The sequence below is a fragment of the Monomorium pharaonis genome, chromosome 2, assembly GCF_013373865.1.
Source record: "Monomorium pharaonis isolate MP-MQ-018 chromosome 2, ASM1337386v2, whole genome shotgun sequence".
Classification (NCBI taxonomy): Eukaryota; Metazoa; Arthropoda; class Insecta; order Hymenoptera; family Formicidae; genus Monomorium; species Monomorium pharaonis.
The window spans coordinates 25019869-25044485 of record NC_050468.1 but is presented as its reverse complement, the minus strand read 5'-3'; the positions used below and the strand labels follow the sequence as shown (position 1 = coordinate 25044485).

At 41.3% G+C, this 24617-nt stretch overlaps 1 protein-coding gene and 1 long non-coding RNA gene across 5 annotated transcripts in view; one reads left to right on the top strand and one right to left on the bottom strand.

Annotated features, from left to right (window-relative positions):
* The window catches only part of LOC105836438 (ABC transporter G family member 9), a gene marked incomplete at its 3' end in the record, with an annotated part of 125884 nt that overhangs the window by 32590 nt on the left and 68677 nt on the right, over positions 1-24617 (top strand).
* On the bottom strand, positions 629-23846 carry LOC118644303. The gene is made up of 2 exons (XR_004962108.1): positions 21145-23846; positions 629-20643 (listed from the first exon to the last, which is right to left on the bottom strand). It is a non-coding gene; the product is annotated as an uncharacterized LOC118644303 (long non-coding RNA).

Here is a 24617-nt window from a genome sequence, read left to right as displayed (position 1 = left end):
AGAGAGAGAGACAGTGAAAAGGAGCGCGAAGTACGTCATGTCTCGCTTCGTTCTCAAAGTTACTCGCACGATAACGGCGCCCCGGCGAAACCTGTTGCTCTTTACTGTTTCGCAGGTTCACGATCGTTGAACGACGCTCATTTTTCTACGTGACCGGATGCACTCGAGCCGCCAACAATGGTGCATTAACCGGCTGCCCCGATTGCAGATCGCGTCTCGCGGAGGAAGAGAGTTATAAATTCGAGGCTGCAACGCTCGATTGACGATTTCAATTCGATTACGGCCGAATAATCCTGAACGGCATTCTCGATTATCGCGAGAATTGCGATCAAATTGCCTGAAACGTGATCATTCTGAATATTGTATTCCGGTAGCAGAGACTTATACTTAGCTTCGTCCGGTGTCGGCTGGCTTCACTTTTAATTAATTTCTTACCTCCGTCCAGAATTCGTCATCCCCAACTGTTTAAGAAATAATTATTTTTTCAATGTGACAATATCACATCGAAACTACTACAGCTGATTTAATTGCAATCATCTTATATTGTAAAGCATTATTAGTAAAATTTTTTATAATGTAACAAGACTGCATATGTGAATAAATATGTGCTTTGATTTCTAACCAGATATTTTTTTTTTTATTTTGCAGGTAACTATATTTGGTGGTTCGTAAAACCGTATCCTTACCGTATCCTTGGATTACCGACTTCGCCGCCAAGTGCGTTTCGCGACGCCATTGTCGCACCGGTTGTCCGTCAAGGTACGATTTCCTTATTAAGGTATATCCGACGAGGTCTCTCCGATTTTAATCAGCAAACCTTGCGCGGCGCAATCTACTTTCGGGACTCGTTTTTAGGATGGCCCGTAATGCCGAGACTAACCGAAGGTTTAGCAACAAATCGACGAGTGTAGGTCACGATTAATGCGCCACGATTTTTTTTTAAATTGCTACATGTGGCTCATTATGACCAATATAACGCTGCAAAATAATGAACAAATTGTAATTAATTTTTCATTAGTCCCCACTGAAATTGAATTGAACTAATACATATTATACGTATGAATATGTATCCTATGTGAGCGAGCGTTATTTAATTTGCCATTTTTTTTAACGTGATATAACGTTTTTACATTTCGCTGAAAAAACAAAATTTAAAAATCAAAATTTTTTTTCTAAAAATTTCTGATTTCTATTTAAGATTTTTGCATATCGCTTCGAACAAAGTTGTTACACATTAATGTTACATCAACATGTAATAATAACATATTATTACATTCAATAATCGAGCCAATGATAGTCGTTAGGAAGATAACAGGGAATCGATTTCCTCATCGAAGCATCACGTTGCCGGGAGAATTTTATCGACGATTCTCGGTAAAAAAAAAAAAAAAGAAAGAAAAATCGTCCGCTGTAAATTCATCCGGAACGCGATCGAGTTCGCGCGGTCAGTATTTACACCGATAATTCGACGTAACGACGTCTGTAGCAACGATATTTCGATCGTTGTCCTTTTTTTTTTTTTCATCAAGGGTCCGACGCTCGGCTCGGTAAGTTGCTCATCGATCAAACGTGTTATACAATGGGGGATACTCGGGATGATTCGCCAGGTCGTAAGCACTTTTCTCGGCCACTCGCTCGCGGCTGGGAACGAGGAAAGACACGATAAAATGAGAGAGAGAGAGAGAGACCTGAGAAGGCGAGGCACGTGGCGGAAAGAGAGGAGGCGCCTCCGACGTCCGGATCGGGATTCGAGAGAGAGTCCTTGACTTTTGGAATGCGGACCATTGGAGCCCGAGAGCACATCCAGGTAGTCCGGCGTGGTTACAGTGCGTGTGTACCGCGCACACACCGCCGTCTGCACGTAGATGGACGCGCGCGTTCTTGCCGCGTGATCCGGGCCGGCAAAGTCGAATAAAAGTCTCTTCGGAGTGTAATCGCGGCCTCTCTCCGTCAGCCCGAAATCGAAATCTTTATTTAACTTTCAGTATAATTGCGCCTTTATGTGAACGGGTGATGTGTGTAAGGGGGAAAAGGGCACCGCCCTGATAATTAATTGAAACAACAAGTTGGATTTCCTTCACTCGCTTAAGACAAAATATAGATGCTGTTCATTGCAAAAGTCATCATCATATATTTATAGAAAAGAACTGTGTTCTCTCTTTCTATCTCTTTGACTCTCTCGCTTTACATAATACATGAGCTTCAGTTATATATACACATACAGAAATATATATACGGTTACATATACGGAAAATAAAATTGAAAAGAATTTACGTTTAATTGTGTTAGATGCGTCCATGTTTAGCACGTTTACTATTTAAATCATAAAATTGACATTACTTATTATTATTTGGAGTTTTCAATTCGTATTATAGTTTCTGATATCATTTGATACATCTAGACTAAATATATCTCAGTCACATCTAATGAGGATATAGGTATCCGATAAGAATGTATACACTGCTGCCTTGTTATCTTCGAGCAAACGACTCGAGATAAGGTTGCGTATTTCGATATCAATGGAAAATGCATCTACTTCTGCAAAACTCTAATTAATACATGATATTACAAATTAAAATTTTATTATTCGAGTCATAAAAATTAAAAAAAATCCTGTCGCACTAGACAAATATTCTCTAGACCTCGCTACTTCGCTAATGGGCATCTTTTTTTTTTCAGACATTAAATCACAACTGCCTCTTCGTGATATTTCTGTATTTATTTCTCTATTGCTTAAATATTATACATTATACAATACATTACAATACTATTTGCAGAAAATGTGGGAAATTTTTTTTCTTTTAAATTTCCAATTTAATTTATCTACTTCCGCGCTCTATTGATTAAACATTCAGATTCTAATTCCGTCTAGTCGCATATCTTATCTTATTTATTAAATTATTAATATATGAACTGCCCCTGACCGTATTTCTCACCCTCGCTATTTAATATTCATAAGAAAATGCATCTCTCGAGATTTACATATCTATTTTAGTAAATTGTTAAACCAATAGATTAACTTGCGGATTTCTGTTAACAATCACGGTGACATTGAGGTTTCTCGCATGCGGATTCAGAATCCACGTGTGCGGATTGTTACGTGAATGAAAGTCACACTACTACGTACAATGAATCAGCTATTTTTGAATCTAGTATGCAGAACAGGCCAATAAATATCATTCAAGGTTTAGCCTTTACTTTACATACTTGGAACGCAAAGTGTACGAAGCATCATTTTGCTCTCACTACGATACCTATTATATTATTCGCAGATTTATACTAAAAATTCCTTTCATCGTATTCCATAATTACGTGAAGCATATTAAAGAAAAAAAATGTTGTTATATAGTCTGTCGTATATTTACTATTTCAATCAACTATATTTCAATTTTTTAATTATATTTCCTAAATTGTGATTTCACGAATACAAAAATACAGAAAATGTCTGAGTGCGAAGGAATTATCAATGTTATCAGTTTCCTGTTTTTAGAATTCAGTATAGCAAAAGGTGATATTATAGCCTATTTGTGCAATAACCTTGTTAATAATTTATATTTTAAAATAAAAATAGTTAAAACATTTCTATTTGTCAATATGTTACTCAAGATATGTTGATTCTAGATTCAATATCTATAAATATTTAATATTTTTGTTATTTATAAAAATGTGATGACACTGCATAATGGATCGATAAGAGAAAACGCAGCGTTTCGTTATGAAATTGTATATTTAGTCAAAATAAAAAGAAAATATTGCAGAATATAAGCAAATATGTTTAATACATAAACTGTTGCTAAACAATAAATTTTATAAACAATAGCTAGAATTCTCTACCTAATAATAACGATATTACGAGTAGCTATAATATTGTATCATCTTCCCTATAATTTTTAATTCTAATTTATCCATAAACACTTAATTTATTTATCAATTTGTTTATTATTTCAATTTCAAAAATTGTCAAAAATTAAATTGGAACAAGAGTAGAATAATTAAACGTCACGATATAACTCCAACTAACATTGAGTCGATATAGAATGAAGCGTTGTAGTTTTTAATACATTTATCTAGAATTATTTTTTACTTGTGTAATAAGAGAACATTAATAACAATTCAATATGAAATCGTGGTTTGACTGCTTTCACACGGGCAATCGTCGCTGCGTCTCGTGAGATTTCGCTCTGGCGATCCCGTTCGGACGCAAAATCCGGCGGGCGCGCGACGACGGCGCGCGGCGTGCGCCCGCCCGGTACTTCGCGACACTTCAAGGCCTAGTTTTGTCTCGGTCAAGCAGCCGAGCTTTCCGTCGAAACGTCGGCAATTTTTGCCAAGACCGTAGCCACGTCATTCCGCGCTCCTCGCACGCTACTCGCGCCCGACAAGTCGCGCGCGCGCGCGCGCTCGAGCGCTCGCACGCACGGTATGTCCGCACGCACGCACGCACGCACGCACGAAGGCTGGTACACACGCGCTGTAAGCAGGGACACGCGCGAACGACCTTGCATTTACTTTGCATATATACGACATGGCTTTGAGCATGGTCACACGGAACACAACCTTGGCAAGAGCATAAACGACCGGCGCTGCAAGAGAAGAGAAAGACTGCGGAATGGGACGAGGAGAAAGAGGAGAAGAAGGAGGAGGAGGAAGAGGTGGAGAAGAACGACAGACGAAGGAGGAGGGGAAAGAGGAGGTATGGTTGTGGGGGGAAACCCGGGGCGCGGACTACGTCACGCCACTTTCGGTTTTATCGCCGTATATCCGGTCACGGTGCGATTTCCTTGCTCCTCCTCCGAGGAGCAATCCTGCGCCGACTTACATTTCGCACTCGTCCTCGTAACGAGGCGCGCGTAGGTATATATATGTATTGATGACCGAACGATATCTAGCTTAATATTGCTTAATATTGATTCCTTTTTGCGTTAATATCGTCGTACGCTATTTTCATGTGATTTTATTCGATACACGTTCGCCTGTAATTCACACACACGCACACTGCATGGATATTGCATAAGCTTTTACACGTGATGGGTAATCCTATAGAAGTTCACTTGGCAACGACGTTTCTATATATATACCATATATATAGTGCGAGATAACGCGTTGCGATTTATGCTTATTTTTTGCTTATTTACGTCCGCGATGGGAGACTGAAATCACGCGTTGACAGATTTCTTCCTTCGCGACTGAACGTGTCGGACTTTCTCTCTGTGCATATCTGCTTATTTGTGCGCTTATGCATTTTAGGTGAGATTTCAATTTCGTTAACGCGTGATTTCAATTATTTCAGCGTGGCTGAAAACCAGTATCGAAGCCCCGCGAAATACTTCTCGGCTTAATACCTCTCCTCCGCTATCTCGCGTCGTGACTAAAGCGGATGCGTTGATATTATAATTCATATCTTATATCTTTCATAAATCATTTTGCCAACAACAGCTACAGATCTAGATAACCGGTATGCGCAGCGATCGTTATAAATTCCGAATGGCCGTACGAGTATGTGATTGATATATCAACTTCCCGTATGTTTCATTTTTACAAATTTGCGTCATATTATGAATGCATACAATGGAATGCACTTTTTTTTTTTAAACAAAAAGTACCGCAGTCTGGCAATAAACCTAAAATCTTCCTCGCGAAAGTTTATCCTGTGCTGTCGACAAATTCATCCGAAATCGTCGCTCATCGTCGCGCTCTGATATTAGAGACATTAATTTACACTTTCCTTAAAGCCAATAAAACTAGTTTTATTGTCTTCGATATGGTGTCCTCTGAGAAACGACGATTGTATCCAGCTGGCGCATTTAGTCGGGCCAGTGCGAATTTGTCAAAATATGCAAGGTAAACGTCGCTCACCGATCAATATTACTCAAAGTCGGCAGACCGTCTGGCGGACCAATGTCGGCGTATCTGTCTTGTTTTTTGATCGAATACGTTGAATCGCATTGAATCACATCCCGCCATTACGTCGCGGGCTTCGTAAAAATTCAATCGCAACGGAAATCGAATCATAACGTATGATCCGCATGACGCATCGCGCGATATAATTAATATACGACGGCGTCGTGTGCTCGCTTTGCGAGAGAATCTCTACCTCTCTCTTTCTCCCTCTCTCCCCCCTCCTTCCCTCCTCCTCCTCCTCCCTCTATCCTTCCTCTCTTCTGTCTCTTTCGCCGTTCGGGATCTCTCGGTATCACGCGCGATCCCACGATGAATCAGCGCTCGGAATTTCGGCTAGGTCCGCGCTGGCTGACCTCAACGAGGCTGAAAGTGAGAATTTTAGCGCCTACCAAGGCTGCCCAAATGCAGTCACTCGGATAAACATACATGCGACGATCGCCGCCGCCATTGACATTTAACACGCAACCACCGTGGACTCACTGTGGCGGAGAGGAAAAAAAAAAAGATAGACGAGAAATGGACGACGAAGAAGGAGGAGGAGGAAAAGAAGAAGAAGAAGAAAAAGAAGAAGAAGGAGGAGAAGAACGAGAGAAAACCACTATGGCGATGGAGGAGAAGGAACGATGGCGACGGTACCGGTGGTACATCGATTTCCTGACCTTGAAAAAAAGAAGCTGCGAAATGCCGATTGTTGTTCAGGATTACTTGCAACTTTTTCGAAGAGAGAAAAGAATATATGATGAAGATGGAAGATAGAAGAGGAGAAGGAAGACTACGACGACGACGATAAGGCGGGGGACTGCACGCGGATTCTGTCTTGTTTTTCGGGCGTCGGTGCACCGGCGCTCGAGAATAAGCATCGTAAAGATCGAAATTGCTTCTCGGAACGTTTCGACTCTCGCCAGATGAATCTCTTAAAATATACCCGAAATTCCACGTCCCGCCAATATTTGCACGAACGCGAACGAGGCGGCAGGATATATATCCGCGCGCGGGTTGCACCGCGCCTTTTAAACCCCCGCGCGAGCGTCTCGACGACGACGGCGACGGCGGCGGCGGCGGCGGCGGCGGCGGCGGTATGGGCCATGTGGATGTAGTTTTTATTGTTGCAGAGCTGTTCGATCCGGATCGAGAGGGAAAAAAAGTCATCGCGCACTGCTCGTCAGAGCTCAAGACTTTTTGCGACGTTTAGAAGTAGAGCTCGGTCGGTCTTGCGGAAATTGATGCGTCGTGTGAGGATTAATCGCAAAAATAAGATCGGTGATTATTATTACATCAGAAACACATTGATTGCGAATATATAATAGCCTTTCAGCATAATTGATATATATGGGAGATTGGATAAACTATTTTAGACATTTCTAATTCTTTACATATATTTGACTTATTGGAGAATACTATTCTTTCTTTTAAACGCACGAAGTGCTTCAGAATTGCTTGTTATCCTTCCAAGAAACGCTCTTATTAACTTGGTGGTAACGTTGAGTCTAACAGACCCAATGACCTCTAATAGCAAGACGTATTTGAAGGATGAGGAAATGGTTTCTTTGTTTTACAACTAAATTACTTTTCTACTGAACTTTTTTAATAACAATTCTGTCGCCAACTAATCCTTAATTGTTTCGTGACATATTTCATTGATTTTTAAGCAGTTTTATATATTGACTTCTTCTATATAGATCTAACTTTAAAATTAAAAGAAAGGAATACATTGTCATTCGAATTTATATTGTATTATTATTAGCCTTTCGCTTACAAAGATAATTTATTCAGGTAATGGAAGCTAATTAATTCTAAAGAACAAGAGAGAAAGAGAGAGAGAGAGAGAGAGAGAGAGAGAGAGAGAGAATATTTTTATTAATATTACTTATCACTTCGTCTCGAATTAATAATAGTAGAGTTTAGCCCGAGCTAAAATGCATGTAATAAAAAGATAACGTCGATACCCGGGGTGAATAAAATTAGACGAATAAACGGATTAATGACATCGCTGTGTAATTAAAGACTTCGTCGTTTTACGCTTATACGTACAAACGAACACTCCAATAAATCAATAAACAACAGCAAAGAGTTAACGACAAAATATTTATCAAAGCGTCATATGCTATTTGCGTTTTCGCGTATGAACGTGTGATAAAATGTAATATTTCATGAAAATGGACGTATCCCGATAAGAATAACAATGCAACGTCTCTGTTGCGTAACAGTGCAATTTCTGACATAGAGATTTGCCAACATAAATGCACATACTACTGTTCTTTTGTACGAACAATGAAAATCTTCCTTATAGAGGGAACGAGAATACATATGGACAATTAGTATGTCACCGGTAACTGCTTTAACAAACGTGTCAAGATAGCGGTCGACTTTATACTAGGACAAAGACGAATGGACAGCCGTCGCCGATGTCATTTGCCACCTCGCGAGGTTGAAGACTGCGAGGCTTATTGCAAATCCCGGATTACGTCGTTAGAAACTGTATAGCACAACAGAAATCCGACCTGGAATTAATATTAATCAATTGAGCCTTAAAATGTTACGGAGTATGAGCTCAAAATTTATAAAGATATCTTCGAGTGCAACGTATAGCGTTTTTGTTTTTAAATTTACAATAATCAGCAGTCGTACAATAATAAATCTATAAAGTCCGTTCTCATCCCTTATATTTCGGAAACGGTTTAAAATTATGAAAAATCGCGAAATACACGTTCAATTATTTCGAGGGATTTACTCTATCTTCTTCCTACTGCCATCTTGAAAGAATTATTTCTCTAAATGATTTAATACATATTTCACAGTTTTTCATAATTTCGACCAGTTTTCAGAATAAAGGGAACAGATTTTAGAAACACTCTGTACAATATAAATAAGCACGCAACAATGCCTATTATGCTTTAAGTAAAAGTTGAAAAAAATAATTTAAACATTTAATAGTAATTTAAATTAAATTTGTAATAATTATACACATAGCAGTGACTAATTAACGCAAATGTAAATCGTATAAAGTCTCAAAGTGATTCCTGTCGTTAAAAGAGAAATTTTAGGCTCAAACTACGATTACTCGATGTGCTTATTGTCCAGCTCGCCAGCCCGTTAATTCGCGCTTTGACATAAGGGCATTGAATGAAAACTTGTCGGCCTATTTTCCTCAACGATAGCGAGACGAGCGACACCCTCTGCTCCCCGTTTGTAGATCGAGAGTCCTCGAGTGAAAGTAGAACCTTCCTTTTCTAAGGTAAACTGGTATGCGCTTGCTTGCAAACAGATGGAGAAACGGCATTACCAGGAAGGGAAAAAAGAGCGAGGGAGACGGAAAGGAGAGAGAAGCACCTGACTTCTTTGCGAGGAGGTAAAACTAGTGTATGCGAAGACGGAGAAATGTCATGAGGAGGAAGGCGAGAGAACTCGCGAGAAGGAGAGAGTAATTGCATACACAGGGTGTCCGATAACTATCGTCGCTCTTTTTCTATAGGGATCTCTTGACATACGATAGAGTCATCTTTATTTTGATGAATCAACAAAGCGCTTTACAGTGTTTTATCATTATAGATGAGTGAATTTAGGTAAATTAAGTTTCGGAGATATAAATACACGACCATTCCGTTCTACATTCATTTCCCTTTTATTTGAAATTCATCAAGATGTTTAGTGGTATAAAAACTTTACGAAAGAAGCGTTTAGGCAACGAGCTAATAGTTTACTGAGAAAGAGGAACAGATGTGTGAAGGAACGGCGGGAAAACGATGGGTCGCGTTTGCGCATGAGAGGTCCGGCTGATCGAACACGACACCGCACGTCCACATGTCGCGAATTGTGGTGGAACTCAGGGCGGCCGGCCGCAGGTATGCTTGTGTGTATGCGATCTATGTATATTCACGCGTTTACTTGCGGGCCGATCATGGCGCACCTGCGGATCGCGCGACGACGGTGGCCGTGACGACGCCGGTCTTATAGTTACGGTCGACTCGTCTCTGGTACGTTCTCAGATGCTTGACGAGTTCCCAGGTGACCGGTTGGTCACTTTAGTGCTCTCCGGCGTTGGTGTAGGTAAAGGATACACATGGCGATACCGATACAAGTACGCCGAGATCCATCCCCGCGGCTAACTGTAGCCCCGGGCCTAACTAGGTCCCGAAGGAATGTCATGCGAGGCCCTTGTTAAGGCCCTTCCACGGGTTAAGGCGCTAGCCTCATAGTTACGAGGTGCTTCACCCCGGATTTCGAGGTCACGCATACCTAAAATGTAAGAGGCAGAGAGAAAGACGCGATGCCGTTTTTTCGTCTACATATAATACTTTCACTCTTTGAATTTTTTAGAGATACAGTTAGTTGCTGCCACAGTCTTCTTTACCGACAATAGAGACCTTTTCTCGAATATTTTGCGTACATAATTTATCTATACACTTGCAAATGATTGACAAGATATAATAAGATAAATTGCAATATTCTATGTAGTACTTATAAATATGATTTTTTATAGCATATCTATTAATTGGGGAAACTTATAAAAGAATCATATTTTTATTATTTCTATTATATTAGACCTACACACATCGAGCATAATCAAGTGTTAAAACGACTAAAACGGATTCGGGAATTGCGCCTGGCATTAAATGCGCTGATAAAGGACGTGAGCAGATGTGTACAGAAGAATGCGGCAAACCAGGAACACGTCGTACCGGGCATTCCTTCAGTAACGTTCTCGCTCCTCCTCGTCGCATACCGGCGCATTGTAAATATCCTTGGCGCACGCTGAACATATTGCCTTTCGCCAAATGAAGCGAACGTGCATTTTCCAGAAGGAGCTTGAATTGCACGTTAATTACACGCCCCCGTGATGAAAGCGTAAAGTGCGTTCCGCTGTTACATCGCGGGAATATTCCGGGAGTACGGCGGGACACGGGGTCGAGGATAACTGTACACAGTGATTGTAATGACGGCGCGGTATTAAATGCAAACCCGAGATATCGCGTTTCTGCAACTCAGCCTTATTGACGCATTGTGGCGTCGGGCTGCGTCGACGTTATTAGCGTGATTGTTATCGATGGCTATTAATATCGGGGATATACCGTCTGGAGGACTGTGCCCTTGTTCGAAATGTATCCATCTACGGTTGTCATTAAGCCGATATTGCATAATTAATATTCCGTCCGCAACGCTGATCATCTTTACGTCGTACATGCCGCTCTGAAATTCGTTTAAATTTGAAAAACGATTCTCAACGTAGGTTTCATTGCAACTTACAAATTTTATATTGCTGTGTTGCACGGAGTTTTACATTTCTACTTTGGAAACTGGAGCAAATTTGTAAAATGATTATCATTGTTTCTCTCTCTCTCTCTCTCTCTCTCTCTCTCCGTTTCTATCTGTCTGTCTGTCTCTCTCTGCTTTAATTTCTAAATCTATTTTTTGCGAGAGGAAAATTTGATTTTAATATAAGACAAAAGTGGAGTCTCATGTAGAGTCCCGAACGATCGATTTGGCATCGCGTTTGCATGCGCACTAAGATATTGGGATATCTTGCTCGTGGGGTCGTTGGAAGAACGAAGTGGACGAGATACTGACTCCGGCAATAAGCGCAATAAGCAGCGCGATACACGCAAACTGTGTCACAGCTACTCTTGAATGCAGGTCTCGAGCGAAGCGGAAGGAAGAGCATTTGCTCCGCGGGCGGATGTAAGACGTGGGAAGGTGGGGAATAATAGGAATTGACGAAGTACAACATCAGCGGAATGACTTGGCAATAATACAATGTTGCAGTGCCTCCCGCGGCCTACTTCCGGCTAGGAATTCTAATCAGCAATGCCGTACTCTCCGCGACCAGCGTGCCGCGGAATAAAACAATATCAGCGTCAGCTTGCTTTCTAAAATACGAAAATACCGCTTCTCTCCAACAATGGTTACGATGCTCTATCTATGCTAATTCAGTTTCTTTCTGGGAAATACGGTGCACATCGATTTCATAATATAAACCGGGTTCCGGGACAAATCGATGAAAAATCCTAATTCGTGTGAGATTATGAAAGCCAGATAATTAATCTAAAACCTCACCGAAAAACTGGTATGATAGATAAATAAAAAGTATGTCTATCGATTATGTTTGATGTACGACATTTCCCAACCTTCCTCTTATCTACACAGACCGTTCACTGATTTAAACGCGGTTCGGTCTTCCGTCGTATAGTTGTTTAACGTACGACTTCAAATATTTATCTATCCGTGATGTAACGGTCCGTTAAAGAATCGCCCTTATCGCCTAGAGACTACTTGATGTCTCAACATTCCTTTCCGTTATGGATCGACTCTCAAGCTATATAATATTTATAATATACAGACTCGGATTTTAAAAGGACGCTAAAGAGTTAATCGCGTTTTTGTGCCGTGTGCGGCTGCATTCTCGCGAATCAACCGCGACAGGACCACCCGCACGCGAAGGCTTTTGCGAAAAGTGATTTACGACGGGCGGCCGGCCGAAATGGTCTCTGCCGAAACAAGCGTTGCCGATTCGCACATCGCCGCGTCCATCAGTTGAACCCTCAAAAATTCGTCTCGATCCGAGATGTGTCGCGATACCGTCAGCACGACGGATCTCGCGGGTCCAATCGATTCGCGGGACTGCCTAGCGATTCGACACACGAGCCTTCGCGCGTCGCTTTACGAAAATAGAAATATCTCCGATCGGGACGAAGGACATCGTCGCTATTTCTTTTCGTCCCTTTTAGCGTTTCCCTCCCCCATCCTCGAAGCCAACCATCGAGGACCGGAGGAGGAAAACCTCCTTCGAACGTCGCTCGGCGCGGTGCAGTGCGGTGCCGGTGAGGAATCGCGAAATTAACCGCATGTGAGTGCTCTAAACGAGCTATTACCATTGCCGGGGCGTTTACATGGTAGGTGGTGATTACACAGCGCATTCAACGCCGGGCGAGACCAGACACTCCCCCTCCCCCCCCCTCCCCCCGACAGTCCGATCGCACACGCGCTCTCGCGTATGTACGCGTAACGCTTATTTCGGGTTGTACACGTACACGTAGTAGACACACTCACGCACGCTCGCACTCGCGCGCGTACTCAATTATGCACACGCTGTCCGACAGTGGCTTGACGTATACTACGTATATGCATGCTCATTCGTCTCCAGGGGTCCGCGGATGTTCCGCTTTTCTCTATCCTTTTCTCTCGCCGGTTCCCCTTTTCCTTCTCGCTTTTTCTTTTCCTCTATTTTCTTTTGTTCATTTTCTTCGCTCTTTCTACCTGCAATGCTTTCTCCTTTATTCTGCCCCGTCGAACGTCCACCTATCGCAAGCCAGTGACGAAGAATTAATTGCCGCCGGAGTCCTTGGCGGCTCCTCCTCGCGGACGAACGGACGGACGGACGGGCGGACGGGGGGTGATCCTCTTTGTTCGTTCGAATGCGGTTTCCCGTATCGGCGCGTCGAGGATACGTGTATATGCATATGCGTATGTGTGTACGCGCGGGTGTACCGGGCGCGAGACATGTACACGTGGCACCGTTGCTTCGAACCTCGAGACCCCGGGTCCCCCAGGTCGCGGCTCAGAGGAGAGTCTTTGGGTCGACAGAGTCCGTAAGATTTGTTCGCGGGTCAAGGATGTCGGGTCGTCGTCGGGCAATCCGATCGTAAGATAATCGCGCAGACGGAGAACTTTTCTCTCTCTCTCTCCCTTCTCTCGTTCTTCTCTCCCTCGGTGTATGTTCTCCCGCGGGTTCTGTCGGCATCGCATAAAGATCGCGATAACAGGAGCTTAATGCCGTTGTTTCATTTACTGCGCCGCGATTTACGTACTTTATTAACTTGCGTTTTAACTCGCAATTGTAAACGGGGGCCGTAGCGACGTTTGCGGATATCTTGAAACGCGACACGCTCACATTATACCACACGGTACGCTTGCGATTTCGTGTTTATTCCGAGTGATTCTCCGAAATCGTCGCATCTTTTAGAATTAATTGTAAGTTATCTGGAAAATATTCACAAACAACGAGAATTAAAGAAAGACTACCAATTTCTTTCATATTTAACAAGAAAAAGTTTACAATCGACATTTATATCACTAAATGTGGACATGTTTTTTGTAATCTGGATTCGACTGGATCTGCCGTGAAAGTCTTATTTTTAGCTGTAGTAGATATTTATATCTGCTTACCGCACACTTCTTTTTTTCTTTCATATTATTTGAGTTTATTTGTCAAATTTCATTAAATCTCTGGAATTTGTGTCCTATTCTTGAAACTGTAAGAGAGATATAATTACTTAGAAATTTATTTTGTCTAAAATTTTCGGTTGACCCTGAGACCAGCGGCGGGCTAACGCATCGTCAAAGGTTCGTCCAGAGAGATCCTTCGAGCGCCAGAAAGGGGGATCAGAGCGATTCGTTGCAAGGCCCACTCCATTATATCCGAACAATGTAACAAATAACCTCATCAGACTATCTCAGACGCCATTGTGAAGCATCGTCTGACGTTCGTTGGGGAATGCGCCTTTGCCCGTTTTGTTTCGAAAAAGGAACCCGCTTAGAAGTTTGGCTTCGTAAAGATTCGACCGTCCCGACTCACGGCTTTGCGCCGGTAGTTTCATAACTCTCCCCTGGACTGTAGCTTTATCTAATATCTCCGCGTTATCCATTTGCCCGCACATCTTCCTCCGAAATCTCGGTCGCTGGAATACGCGCGACTTAAAAGTTTACGTAGAGACTCGCTGACCCGTTTCTATTCTTATTTCGATAACTTCCTCCGCGTTTTGTATAATTTCAATTGGTTTTCGATCGATACAAGTGGGCAATCTACACTTTCCTCAAAGATTATCGAAAGAAAAACGTAGAGTTCGAACCGAATGTAAAATCCTTCGAGGTGTCGCCTTGCGTCGGGTCAGGAACTTTGAGCGGCAGACTTGAAATGGAATTTTTGTGATAAGAGACGGCGATGAGAGAGGGCAGGCTCTTTGAAAGAGGGGTCTCGCGTTGTCACCTTGTTGACTCGGACACATTGTTTGGGCCGCCGGCTACGAAGGCGACGCTCGCCCGGGAACAGGAACGGCCCCGGCTGGTTCTTGGCGCGGGTCCACAACGTGGCTGGACTAGCCAAGCGGGGGCACGATCAATTCCACCGACACCCACGCGCGACCCCGCGCCGTCGCGTTCGTTATCGGACTTTCCAAACCTTTTACGTTGCCGTGTCTCTTCACTTTATGCGTCGCTGCCCGGTCTACGTCCTTCAAATCTCAAGTTTATCGGGAATCGGGAGGTGAGAGTCTCCTCGCTCGTGCGAGAAGGGAGTGAAGGGGGCAGAGAGTCAGGAACGCGGCGTAACCTCTCGCGGTGGAATTTCGGATAAGTTTCGGCCCCTTTTTTCTCCTCTCCCCCTTCTCTCTCTCTCTCTCTCTCTCTCATTCGACGCGACGCCCGTTACCTTCTCTCACCCGTTCCGTATCAGATCGGCTAACGAAATTTTATGGCTCTCCCGCATCTTTTATGTATCCTCGATCTTAGATTTTACGATCGCGCACGCAACCAGGGTGGCGAGGAGAATAAAACAGCGCGAGCGGCGTTTTCTATACTATTTGACGGAGTATCACACGCCGGAAGACGAGCGTTTCGATAGAGCGGTAACGATCGGCGGCATTAAACTCCAATCTCGAGGTGGCGGTAATGTTATTTCGAGCAGGCGATGCAGATTAGCTTGCAGGATACGGTTAGATGTTGGCGAGGAGCCGGTTAAGCCAGTGGCGAACATCTCTCTCTCTCTCTCGATGTTATCGCGAGAAATAACTTCTTCGCGCCGGTTAGATGTAGTTAGCTAATAAACTGAGAAGATATAAATTTCATCGATATACGGCTGAAACGCTTAGAGGAGTGTGTATAATCAATGCTTGTCGTACTGTCGTATCATTGCCAAAACAGTGGAATCTTTATAAACTGCAGGCCATTCGTTACGAAAGCGCCGCTTTGCATCAAGCGACATTTATTATCAATAGTGTATCAAGAATTCCAATGTCTAAAATGAATTAACCATGAGTAAGATGCTGTATGGTAACTGTTTGCTATATATAAAGTATGTATTTAAACGTAATTTAGAGCAGCTTCTTGACTAATCGTTTTTATTATATATTTAATAACTTTGGTATTTTAAATATTTAATTGTTCTTGTATTATATTTACTTACAACTGATTTGTGTTATAAGATGTAACTTATACTTGTATAACTAAAAAGCAAATAACTTGAGCATAATGAAAAAAATTCTATCAAAATAAGAGTTACATATTCAAATTAATAGTCTTAAAATATTAGGACGACTAAATTTAAAATAAGAAATTAGAAATCATTTTTGACCCAGATTAGTAAGATATAAGTCTACGTTGTTATCTATTTAAACTAATAATCTAAAATTTAGTGAATATTGAAGTGAGTATTGATCTTTACATATACTTTTTTAAGTCCATCATACACGTCTTTATACAAAATGTCTGGAATTGTGAAGAAAATTAGACTTCTATTATTAAATTGAATCTATTATTAGATGTATTATTATAAATTGAATATCTATTATGATCACATATACCGTCGATCAATTTTGTCCGATTTATGTTACCCTTTATAACCGATCTGAGCTGCATATCGCGTCTTGTTATGATGTTCTATGCAAAGTCTACAACTATATAACCATATTCTAATTATAACCATATCTTAACTGCGTCATCTTGGTTATTCTCGATTAGAAGTGTCCAACGTGCAAACACACTGTGGCTGCGTCACAAAATGTAGGACACGAGTTCGGGTCTAGGCTGAGTTATTCAGATTAATTGTCTTTTAACGTTGCTTGTATAGAAACGGACAGGGCTAACGCGAACAGGGCCCGTCTCGCAACGATAAGTCGTGACATTGCTAGTCACGACGTTAATATTCACGATGACGTTCACAGCGGAGCTTTTTCCTCCTTCGCAATTAAGCCCTTGACAGCCAGATTAAATTAGGCATTTGAACACTGTCAGATTGTATCGAGCGGAACGACTTGTCGAAACATTCTCTCTCTCTCTCTCTCTCTCTCTCTCTCTCTCTCTCTCTCTTTCTCTCTCTTTCTCTTGCATAGATGAATCTAATGATCTGTTTTTATTAGTTGCGCAGAATTTTGAACCCCATTGACAGCGCAATATATCGAGTTGTACGTGACAGCTGGAGTCACTCACAGTGGGACAACTCGTTGAGGCGCAAATATTTGCATCGCGACGAGTAAAAGATTAATCTTCATCCCGAATATGTTGAGCTTGTCACGTAATGGTGAGCTTGTCCCGGATATTTCTGAGATCACACGGTGCGTGACTTTCGTCATACTCGATATATTTGTTGAATTCTCTTGTAGAAAATTAACCGAAAAAGTCCATCTTATGTAATCGTGTGGACCTCAAAAAAATGTAATTAACATTTTTTAATCTCCAATTTAATTAAACTTTTTCTAGGGTCATCCTAAGTTTGACTAATGTTTTCGTCAAAGAAAATTTAAATTAAAAATGAGACATTAATTTTCTTTTTTTGAGAAATCTAATATGTGACAGATATTAATATTTAATCTACACTTTATGTGTACAACGTGTAAATACACATGCATCAGAGGTTAGATTTCTTGTTCTCTGTGATAATTTTTAACAATTTTTCTCTAATTTTGCGACAATAATAAGAGCAATCGCATATCTTTCACACTTCTTGGAAAGAGACTCGTTATTCAGAGAATAATTCTCTCTAATTTTGATCAGTCGACGTTTTTACGATCGCGTTGAAATCTTGGAATTACTTCGTCCCAGGAGTGCCTGGTATATCATATTATAATACCCGCGAAGGGATTTTGATGTATATCGTGCGCCAAGGCTGGCATCAGTAAGAGAAGAAGAACAGAGAATGAGAAACGAGAAGAGAGAGAGAGAGAGAGAGAGAGGGGTGAGAGAGGGACATAGAGACATGAGAGGATAGGATAAAATGGATAAAGAGGTGAATGGCGGGAGAGAACGAATGGTAGTAGCGGTTATAAAGATTTGTAGGGACAGGTTCCCCGACTACCTACGAACAGCGCACAGCTGTTGCGTCCTCACCACCTCCTAGGTGAGGTGGTCCGTAGTAGATCTTCCTCGTCCTCTCCACGTCGTCTTCGTCCTCGCGTTTCCCGTTCGCATTACCTTCACCGTACACCCACATCAGCAGCACGCGGACCGGCACGCACGCGCGCACGCGCTGCCTGCCTGCCTGCCTGCCTACCTACCAACCTACCTACCCACGGTGATCCTGCCCGGCTAACACACTGCCACACTAACAACCAACCGCCATTCTACCACGTAACGGTACATCACTCCGCTCCTATGTGGTCCTTTCGGTTATGTCGCGGCCGGGCAGCTGTGGAGAACGGCGACGTAAAGACGGCGACGGAAGTGCGTGACGGCGAGAGGGGGAGAACGTTTGCCGCCGCGAAGGGGCTGAGGGCGGGGCGAAAGGGAGGACGACGAAACGGGACCGGGAGGACTGGCAACGAGAGCGAGAGACAGACACCCAGTTTGGGACCAGCTCCGAGCACTTACGTCAAACCGCCGACGAAATTTCGTAATCGGAAATGCGAGCAGTCAATACAATCACCCCGTTGACAAATCGTTTCGCTCGAACTACTCGGCAACTACGTGACGACGCATACTTTTATGTACTTGTTTATATAATTAACTTGTATGAGCGCAGATCTTCCAGCTGACGCGTTCCTCGAGCGTCTTCCGTAAGAGAAGTTTAACAAGACACTTTCCTTTCGGATATTTTTATCCCGCGAATCAATTTCGTTTCCGTGTTTAATTACTTAGGTTTAAGGATAAATAATCCCGAGTATAAGTTTCAACCCGGCACGTGAGTACCGAAAGTGCGGGGGGAACAAAAAAGGTTTCCTATACCAAAGAGATCGCGAGTTAATGAGATTTCAATATTAATAAAAGTGCATACACTTCTGGGAATTCTTATACATTTCTTATACATCTCGGAGTATTAACAAACCGAAAATATAATTCCCGTGTAATTTATTTTTCTCCATTAAAGACCACCCGCAGACCTCATTCCGCCGCGGCAATCCGCGTAAAAGCGAATAATACGAAAACATCAATTAAGTAAAGTAGTGTATCTTTCATTATCGTTTCGTAATCGTTTCATATTAACCGCGGCGGAGATGAGGTCGAGAATACTTTCTTGAAGGATACCGAAACTGCAAAACAACCGTGTCCTCTATTGTAAACGCATTACATCGACGAATGACGCGCTCTGCCCACACTTCTCGGCCGTTGCCTCCGTCCGTGCGTGCATGCGTGCGAGTACTTTCACACGGAGGTGAACAACACGCCTCGGTATCCAGGCCAGGGGTGGCCAACCACCACCACTACTCTCCACGTCGCCTCGCCGAAGATGCCGACACTCTCGTCGTCGTCGCTGTTCGCGCAACGCCTCTTCGCGGCGCGCGAGAGACGAGAGAGTGATGTTGTCTCTTCCACGCGCGGCACATACGCGCAAGCACGCACGTACGCACGTATGCAAGCGAAGCAAGACGATGCGATGGCAAATCGTCACCGCGCGGTCCCCTCGGCGATTAACACGCCTCGGAGAGATCCTTGGTATCGAGCGCGATAACCTTCCTTCCTTGGCAGCGAGCATTGCTGCCTATTAGACGTTCCTCATTTGGAACGCTGTGTCGAGGCCGAAGTTTTATCGTACAGATAGACGGGGTACAGCATCAAGCAGTTCAGATGATAATGAATGTACCTACAGAATATATGGGTTGCAATCTATCCTGTGAGTCCTGTTGAAAGACGCCTTTAATTAGAATAATGAACATGCAGGTCGCTCAATCATATTTAATGAAAAGAGTAGTGGTACGTATTGGAAACTTGATTTTTTTTTTGCTATGCCAACAAATGATGGATTAGTCTTTTCAGTAGTTTTTCGAGTTTCAATGTTAAATATTTGCTTAAATCATTAAAACCTACATTCCTGTTAGTATAAATTGTTGACGATAAGATTGTACATTACTAAAATGCATGTAAACGATTTGTTTGGTCATATAACAAAAAGTTGTTTATCCGAAAATTATAATTATAGTTATAATTTTTTATAATACACATGCCAAAGACTCGAGTAATTTAAGTTTAAGAATTAAAAAAAAACATCAAAACGTAATCCATATTCACATCATGTATTTCTTTTCTCAATGTTTTTTTATTTTGTTATACAATATAAAATACTACTTTGTAATTTAATGCAAAAAGTTTGAAAACGTGATTCGAAAGCCATGATAACCCTTCAAGGGATGCTAATATATTGGAAAATCTGATCAAGTAGTATGAAATAAGCTCGGTAAAAATCTCGGTAAAAACGCGCACATGTATCTCATGGTCGGCAATAATACATCGAGCGCGTCATGTATGGCTCGTTACGTATATTTGAAGGCGAAGCTATTATAATCCTCCATGTGTCCGTGTGCGGTGGACGGTTTGACATTAATTACGGCGATTTTAACGATTCGGATGCCGCCCAAGTGAAATTATTGCGCGCGCTTGTCAGTGATATTGGTGATGCTGGGTGATGCCGGTACTAGAAAACGCAAATAATCCCGGATGCTAACGAGAGGAACAGCTGCTTCGTATAATTTTCCTTGACGTGAGATCTTGTTTTACAGTTGCGGAAGGGGAGGGGGTGGCAACGTGTGTCGTCTCGGTGTAAATCTGCGAAATTTCAAAGGGAAAATCATCGAGTAATGGAATTATATACCTTGACAAATTGGATTAAGAAAGAGGCTGGAATATATCCTTACTCATTATTTAATTATGTCTCCTTATTAATTATTATAATCTTTAATTATCTTTCCTGTTTCATCTTTTTCGAAAATCACGGTATCATACTCGATTGGGGGGGGAAAAAAAAAACATTGTAATTTATAATATTCATTCAAACAATAATACATATGCAGATAAATGAACATGATATATTTTAATATCGAAACTTGTTGCGCAACTCAGAAAAAACAAAGTTTTATTAAAAAGAAAAATCATTTATGCGAGTCGTTGAAGTTAATCCGCGAAAAGTAAAACAACAAAATATGTTAGATTGAAGAAGTAGATTAGAGAGAAAGAGAGATTAAAATATCATAACAAATAAAGCAATGAGGTACATAACGCAACTGTGTCGACACACACACACACACACACGCGCGATTAGCGATTTACCTTGTCTATTGCAATCGCTTATCGAGCGGCTGATTATACAGATTAAGAGACTGCGTCGAGCCAGCGAGCTTGTAATGCTTGTTTATTTCCCAGGCGGTCGCGTATGATAATAATTAACTCGCAATGTACGATTTACGCTTAGACGCGTGGCTGATATCTTCCTGTTTACTTTTGTATATCGCGGCAGCGGCGATGTACGAGTTCCGCGGATATATTACACTACTTGCGCTACGTTTAATGCACCGCTCGGTCATCGCGGTGGGAAGATCGCGATGATAATTAACGTAAAAATCGCTACGCGGCATCACTTGCCGCGACTCGTTTGCGCGTCCCGTTATGCCGCGTCCGTCTGCAGAATCTTATCGTCTGGGACATCGATATTTGCCGCTGATGACGAGGTCGAGATTACCCGCTGTAGAATACAGCCGGTGTACCGATGACTTGATACTTCAATGAGGGACGAACCGGTATCTCTCTCTCTCTCTCTCTCTCTGTCTAGTACGAAAAATGCCTAGATAAGCTTTACTAAGTCGTAGAAACTAGAAATCTGATGACAGGGATAACAATAAAATCCGCGAGACAGAAACCACTTGTATTTCGATATTGAAACCTTTCTCCAGTTTAGGTTAAGTTCTTTGATTATTTTACATTTAATATCTGTCTGAACACTTGTTTTTATCATGCGAGCATGTTGAAACAACTTCAAAATTTAGTCAATATCGTATATATTTAAATTTCAGACGTAAATAATATACGATATTAAATGTACCGGTGTTTAAGATTGAAAATTCTGATAAAATAATTGTAAAATAAGACCTTATATTTTCGTTCACTCGTCTGTGAAAAGTCTTTTGACTGTTCACTTTAAATTTAAAGATTATTAACGTCTCGACATCTTTGCATAGAAAATGTCAACTGATTTATCAGAAAGATCTATTTGAAATAAAAATGTTTAAGGGAATCCTAAAGTTGTCTAAATGTCATTTTATTATATTTTTTAAATAAACTAATCTTCTAATTGGCTTTATAAAATCGCAAAAGTCTTTCACAGAATTAAAGTGCGCATCAAAATCTAGAGGAATATGGTCGAGTTGATATCAAAAATAAAAAAAAATTTTTTTTTTTTTTTGGTAGTATAGCTTTCACTTGATAATATTTGCTTAGTATACAAAATCTATTATCTACGATACAAAATAAAACCGTATTCCTCTAGGATATACGAACAATATCGTGCAATTCAAACTAAGATTAAAAGTCTAGAAAAAAAGATTAGCTTTTTTAACTTTTTATAATTGCAAATTCAGATATAGGTCAGAAAAAGAACAGTTTAAAATAATTTTTTTTTAACTTTCGGTATAAAGTCTAGTTCATATAATAATATTAATACGTGTATTTTAATTCTGGAAAAGGATTTTCAAATCTGTAAAAGAAATACATACGAAATCTTGTTAATGATATGCACAAATGATTCTGCATTATCGACCCCGATCAAGTTTGACGGGCACTTTAGCATCCCCTTAATACTCTATTTTATGTAGGAATTTTCTCTATGTTTAATTTTTATTTACGTTGCGATTTTGTATCGCGAGATTCAGCGTTCTCTCGCGGCGTTCAGTGTCACGTGAAGGGAGATGTGGCACGGTGCCACCTGAAAATGAGTCTCGGGGATCGCCGCAGGTGCGAGCGTGTCAATTTAACGACGTCGACGACGGCGCCGACGACAGCGACGACGACAACGACGGCGAAGGCGGCGCGTACGGCGACGGCCGTACCGAGGAAGACTAAGGAGTCTTAAAGGAGCGAACTAAGTGATGCAAGTCCTCCGTCGCGCGTACACACGCACGGTGCAATGCCCTCGCGACGGACTTTAGAGATAGTATCGTCTACACCCACACGATAACGTCGGTTACGTCGCGCCTCTTTATGCCATGCGCTCTTTTACATCGAGCCGATACGCGCACTGTCAATCTAATCTAGCACCCTCGGAATCGAACGACATTTCGGCGGATCGGCTTCTCGTTTTGGATCTTCTGTTTTAGACGATCTTTAATCCCGAGGGGAAAATCTACTCGTATACCAGAGTTCATAGTTTTCTCACACATATTATTCGGTACGCACAAGAAACAAAGTGATAGCCATGAAAAATGTCTGCTGTTAAATGAGTCGCAGCGATATCATTGGAACAGTCATCGGATATTACGCGACGGCATAAACGCGCGATGGCGACCGTCTTACAAAGTGATAATATGAATATGACGTACGGTCGTTGAAAGATGCAAATGCGTAGTCTCTACGTCTTCGCTTGTCGGGCGAGATCTATGTCCTAGTTTTCTACGTAGCCGAGGACTACGGCGGAATTTTATTGGCATCCCCGTGCTGCGCGGAGGTGAAACTAAGTCAGATACTGCGACGTTTCCCTACAACGCGGCATGTCGGCTTTTGCCTCTTGCATCAGATAGTGAACATAATTTTCATGTAAAGCAGGAACTTTCGTTCCGCAATACATCGTAGAGTCAACGAGCTCGGGTATCGTCTTCTGACGTGCTATATATTTGCATTGGAGAAACAGAAGAGAATAACAAGATTTTCATGTGGAATTATAACGATAATGTTCAGAACATCGTATAATGTTTTCATGTTATACAATCCCCATTTACTGTATCAGAAATTCTGAATGTATCTGGATCGGAATAGATATATATTTACACAACATAGTTAGAAAATCATCATTTTTACATTATTATAAAATAAATCGTACCTTTTTACAACTTTTTACCATGAAAAATACCATGAAAATTAGATGAATAATAATGAGATATTATTTTCAATATGATATACTAGTAAAGTACGATTTACATCTTGTCATGTTTTTATATTTTATTATATATATATATATATATATATATATATATATATATATATATATATATATATGTACATATACGAGACGTGTAGACGTGAATATATGTATTTTTGTATTTATCTAACATTTTGCTGTCAATTTTGTCATAAACAAGATATGCAGGTAGTAAAGAATTCATATTATTTCATTTATTCTAGGCCAGCGTTTACGATATACGGATTGATTTGCATGTACAGTTTGCAATTTTTAAAAATGGCTGCTAACATTAATGATGAAAGCGAGCTGAAATAACACGCTCTCAGCATTGTTCTATTTTGTTGCGTATTGGAATGCATTTGTATCATAAACTTCTTAATTCTTTGCCTACTAATAATTATAGAGGCAAGGTATTATATTTTGCAAATTTCGTTGTTTGCTCAATACTTGATTTTTAACATGTACATTTACTAAAATACATTACTCACTCGCATGTTCTAATAGATTTATTGCAGATGAAAGAAAACGGGACGGGTTATTGAAAATTTTGTTGCATAAGTTTTATCCGAGAACTGACGATAGAATTTCGACTGCATCGCGTATCTCCGATATCCTCTATTCGCGGGTTATTAAC